Source organism: Strongylocentrotus purpuratus, unplaced genomic scaffold (genome assembly GCF_000002235.5).
Source record: "Strongylocentrotus purpuratus isolate Spur 01 unplaced genomic scaffold, Spur_5.0 spur5_scaffold_12, whole genome shotgun sequence".
NCBI classification, from domain to species: Eukaryota; Metazoa; Echinodermata; class Echinoidea; order Camarodonta; family Strongylocentrotidae; genus Strongylocentrotus; species Strongylocentrotus purpuratus.
The window spans coordinates 11014119-11019986 of record NW_022145597.1 but is presented as its reverse complement, the minus strand read 5'-3'; the positions used below and the strand labels follow the sequence as shown (position 1 = coordinate 11019986).

At 38.0% G+C, this 5868-nt stretch overlaps 2 pseudogenes; both read left to right on the top strand.

Moving 5' to 3' along the window:
• Window positions 1-579: 579 nt before the first annotated feature.
• Window positions 580-2383, top strand: LOC115922460 (annotated as a pseudogene).
• An 802-nt stretch (window positions 2384-3185) lies between these two features.
• LOC115922459 lies at window positions 3186-5271 on the top strand (annotated as a pseudogene).
• The last annotated feature ends 597 nt before the right edge of the window (window positions 5272-5868 follow it).

Here is a 5868-nt window from a genome sequence, read left to right as displayed (position 1 = left end):
ACATAGTACCTTTAAGATTAGTGCTCATCCTTTGCTCATCATTTATTGGTGTACTCACCCAAGTTTGCTAATTACACGATAAGATTGCTCTAAACTGATATCGCCTACTTCGTTTTTCGAAAGATCTAATTTCGCAGACGAGTATTTAAAAATGTTCCACCGATCAATATAGACCAGCTCTGCCCATCACTTTGAGGTAAATTTAATCACGTTTTGGTCTCAGTGAAATGATTTTAAGCGCGATTTGTCCAATATGTAGGAAATGTTTGTTAGCTCATCTCTGAGTTTGTAAGTTTATTAATTTCAGCCAGAATACATTTCAACCGCAAGAGTTTTGGTCAATAAATTTCAAACAAAATTAAAATGTAAGCTGATTCGCAAATTTCCTATTAGGTGACTGCGCTTGCTTGTACTTCCTTTTCATTTCATTTCGATCTTTCTCTACTCTACGTTAGGTACTTTGAGAACATGTTGTTGTTGGTGTTTTTTATGCGTTGTTTTCGTTTCTGAACAAACTACACCAGCTCCTTCCTTTGTCTTTGTTAGGTAGATCATCTAGTCGCCTACCAGAATAGCAACATGTTTGTTGGAAAGACTGTTCCCAACCTCCTCAAGGTCGTGTTGGTGATACACGCTGTGCTTCGATGCTCTGCCCAGATTGGTAACACGTTTAATGATAACGATAGTAATAATTGATATTTTCATAGCACTTACAACCGCCAAGCAAGGTATTCAAGGCGCTCCAATATTACTTTACAGTAGAGCAAGGCTACCGATTTTGTTTCCAATTATAAAAGTTGGGCTTTATGGGCAGATGGGATCGTAGTATTATTATCGGTCTTTGACATCTTCTCTTGTGTATACATGGTAACACGAATGGGATGTATCATGACGTAGATAAAATAAATAAAATGTAAAATAAATTCGAAATAAAGTTATAAAGGTTGAATGAGAGAGCATATCAGGTGAGTTTGGGGGATTTACCTAAGACATTACTATCGACAAACTTGGAACGATATTAGGCGAAATTCCAGTCAGGCGCTGAAGGGGTTCAAATAGATTCCATGGATACAGTGACCACAAGATGGCATTGCAATTTTAAGGAAAATGCTTTTGATCTTTTCCTCGGTACCATTTTTCATCCCAATGATGATTTCACTAGGTCCGTATAATCCATGAACACTTCTAAGTTTCTATTACCCCATCCTCAGATTGGCCTGTTGGTACGTACGGACTCCCGAAGCCAAACTCTGGATGCCCCACTGGCTGGAGTGAAGGGTACAGATACCATGATACCGAAGACGACAACCCGGTCAACCAATGGAGCGCGATCCTCTAGATCTAGATGGCACTTGGGGCCAGGCCAACATGGAGTATAACTTATGTATGAAAAACCCAAAGTAGCTTAGCCGGAGAAGCCTGGCCAGCGGGAAGCTATTGCATCTATAAAAAGGGCGATTGCCCATCAGGTAATTATGGCCAGGAACCGATCCTAGAAACTTGTTTAAACAAAAGTGGAAAATGTTCTTCAACGTTTCTGGCAAAGAGGTCATCAGATATTTTCGGTGCCTTTTTAATCTTGAAATGTCCAATTTATCAGAACATTAACATAAAAATATACAAAATATGTGATACATATGTTATCTTTCTTAGCATATAGTTCTAAGGAGAACTATAGCCCTTGGAGAGGACAAGTGGCGGGAGTGGCTCGACGTTTCAAACAGGTTGACTATCCGTCGTCAGATTTTCTTTATGACGAAAGTGTTCTGGTTCTCGTTACGGACTGGGATTTATCCACTATAGACTGGATATATGATATCAGATAAAATTTTCTGAAAAATTAGCCAGGAGATTCCTTAATTTGACGTGGCATTCAGGGTTGATATGTTCAGGGACCAAGGTGTCACATCTCCTCTAGCATTGCACCAAAGTAAGATAGTGGTTCTTTAGAAAAAAATTAGTTGCTTGTAATTATTACAAGCAAGCGATTATTAGATTTGAGACAGATATAGTGCTTCTATTTAACATAATATCAAGAACATGGCCTGAGAAAGGAAATGGCGACCAAGTTTTGAATTTTCTCCCCGTTTTTACTTGCAATGTAAATGCAGCTATAGATGAACTTTATTCCTTTTCCCCGGGAGTAGACGTTGAACGATGTCGCCTCACAGATTAAAAGCTAACTGTGAATGCTACATCTTTACCAAATCAATAAAAGTCAAAGTAATCTTAAAACATATCATTTTCGTAGTGAATCAGGAAATTAAGTAGCTTAACGTCTTGCCGTTTTCTTGAATTTAATGTACATTTATTTTCCCTCTCAGGATTCCAGTCTGGCTCCATACGCTGGGATGAAGAAGATAGCGCCAATATTAACAGATAAGGCGGTACTGTACTAGACGGGACCTATGACCATTATACAATAATCTTTTTTTGCTGCAGAAATGATGACGTGACCAGCCAAGCTATCTCCCTCCCAAGAGCCGATCGTTTCATGTTGCTCTCACGCTTCGATAGTTGTCAGCAGGTGGGTTATAATATTCTGATAATAATAATATTCAGCTTTTACATAGCGCTTAATACATATCGGACGTCTCTTTACTATTACCCCGGTCATTGGATTCAGTGCTTTCCTGCACACACTGTGTGCACAACCTCCACTCCTTGGGTAACATTCCAGCCAGGCGTTACTTGACGCTCAAAAACTGTTTGACCAACAATGATGGTCGCATTCTACCGGGTACCCATTTTAAGAACTGTGTGGGAAGTAGCAAGTGTAGGTTAAAGTAATGCAAATAAGGATGATGTTTGAATGTGAATCGCTTTACCTCGTGTTGTGTTCTGGGGATAAGCATTATTATCATTAATTATTATTTAATATTTGGCGCCACAAAGTGAACTAAATCACAGTAACCCTCAGGTCTCTACTCCCGGTAAAACAGTTCAGGGGGTGTGGGTGGACCATTACACTGGTGTTTCCATTACAATTTGGTTCAAGATCCGATTGTAAATGTTGATCTGATTGTATTCAATAAGGAGTATGTGCTATCTGAGGAAGCAAGCAATGAAGACCAAATGACTGAATTATATATTCCAGGTGCGGGGAATGACTGTAACGAAGGAATGGTTCCGATGGGACAACGAGGATAGCATTAATGGAGACAGCCAAACTGATGTGCACCCCTATGAAGATATACAGAGTGGTGGAGAGAATGTCAGACTCAATTTCTGCTTCTACGCACCTGACATAAGTCAATCCTGGCCTGATGGTACCTACGGACTTCCCAAATCGTTGGCTGGCTGTCCTAGCGGCTGGAAAGAAGGATACAGATACCACGACACCGAAGACAGCGGCTCAAACAACCAATGAAGTGATCCAATCCATCTTCTGGTACAAGAGATCTCAACAACATGCGAAACGAATTCTACATGAAGTCCGTTGCTGACTTCACTGGCCCTTCCGGCGCAGACTGGCCACAAGGAAACTACTGTATCTACAGAAGGGACGAATCGTGTCCATCCGGTAAATTTTCTGCACATGAATTAATCTAAGGACATTGTTCTTTGGAAGCGCATAGAGACTTTTTACCATAATGTGATACGCGCTATACAGAGACGGTTTATCATTATTATTGCCATAGTCATTAATAACATTATTATTATTATTATTATTAATATTATTGTTATTATTGTTCTTGTCTTATATTATCGTTATTGTTATTATAATCATTATTATTTCCTGATCTTCTTTTGATTTGGTTCATCCCTCAGGCTTTGTAACCGACCAGGATACGTATATCTACTGGGATGATGAGGATGATGTCAATACCAGAAGTTTTGGGGGTGTCTTACCAGACGGCGTGTATAACGGGAACACCAGGATGCAGTTCTGCTGCCGTGAGGATGGAGTCACTTCGCTTGGAATTACTCTTCCTACAGATAATACTTTCTACCTGTTTGCCAGCTCTAGTACATGCCAAGAGGTTGGTGCTATTACGATGATGATGATGATGATGATGATGATGATAACAGTGATAAAATAATGATGAAACTACATTTGTGTTGCGTGCATATCCATCACGGAAGAAGGTCGAAATGCCTACAAAGTACTACTATAATACGCTGGTTGTATCACAGCTTCGCTAAGGCGCCCATATCTTTCAAGGAATGAATTCCACAGTCCGACGACTTATGAACTATAGATATAACAACTTCCATAACCTGTTAACTGATATTTTTTTGTAACCTGACAATTTTATTATTCAAGGAATGAATTCCACAGTCCAGGGACTTATCAACTATAGATATAACAACTTCCAAAACCTGTCAACTTATATTTAGTTGTAACTTAACAATTTTATTATTCAAGGAATGAATTCCACAGTAGTGTGACTTATCAATTATAGATATAACAACTTCCGAAATCTGTTAACTTTTTTGTTGTTGTAACTTAACAATTTTATTATTCAAGGAATTAATTCCACAGTCCGGTGACTTATCAACTGTAGAAATAACAACTTCCAAAACCTGTTAACTGATATTTTTTGTAACCTGACAATTTTATTATTACTTTAAAATTGTACGTGGCATAGGACTTATAATTCGTGAAATTTCTGTGAATACCCTTTCAAAACAATACTCTGGATATAATTGTGTTTTCATTTTTAAAGCCAACCGTTCTTAATCTGTATATTAGTAATCATCTCTAAGAGGTATTAGCTACGAACTTGTCAGAAATCTGAAGTCCTTGCATTAAGAAATATATATATAATTAATCAATTAATTAATAGATAATTTTAATCAGTACAAGGTAACATTTTCAGTCTCCCCTCTTTTTTAATTCTTTCCTCCTCTTCTCCTATTTCCTTCCTCAGAGAGTTAAGTTCTTTTCCAAAGGTATTTTAGTTTAAAGAATATTGCAATTATGCAGTGCCGAAATTACGAAAACCACTTAATGTAATTTTTACAAAGACAATGCTATACTCATGAGTCATAAATGACAGAACCTCTAAATGTTTGCAGAAATCACAGGAGAGGAATATTCTTAACTGATGGGAGTTGGAGCCCAATTAGTAGATAATATTTATAATAGTTTATAAAAGCATAATGCCTGTCACGTTACGTAGTATCACCAATGACATGGCTTACATCCTGAAAGATACTTCCTCACTCTCTTCACATTTACCACACCAGGTTGACGGCATGGCAGTGACACCTGAATGGTTCCGATGGGACAACGAGGATAGCAATAATGCAGACAGTCAATCTTAGGAGCACCCCTATGAAGGAATAGAGAGTAGTGGTGCGAATGTCAGACTCACCCTCTGTTACTACGTACCACAGTAACCATCCTGCAGTCTTCTTGGAACGTGCGAACCTTTAGACCAATAACAATAACCATCCTGCAATCTTCTTGGAACGTGCGAACCTTTAGGCCGAGTAAAATTTGATTCCTAGTTTCTCGTCCAGATTTTGAAAATAATGAGCTGGGGCCCGTTTCATCAAACTTTTTATCTATAACAAATGCTTAATTTCTATGATAAATTTGCTCTCAGCCAATCAGATGCCTTGATTTCAGTAGCTTATAACAGTAGCTTGTAACTTGTTATTGATATCAAGTTTTATGAAACAGGGCCCAGGAGGGCTCTCCATTTTGTTTAATATTTTATAGTTTGGTGTACCAATTTGAATAATTTCAATTCATATTTTCTTTTATCTGATTTGATTTGATTCTGCATGCAATCCAGAGGCTCACAATGAAATGGCATTGTATTACTGAGTTTGGTTGCCTCGATGTCCAGATAATTTAAGAGCTTTTTATATATTCATTTTAGAAATAAAATATCAATTATCAAAAGAAGTGAGGCG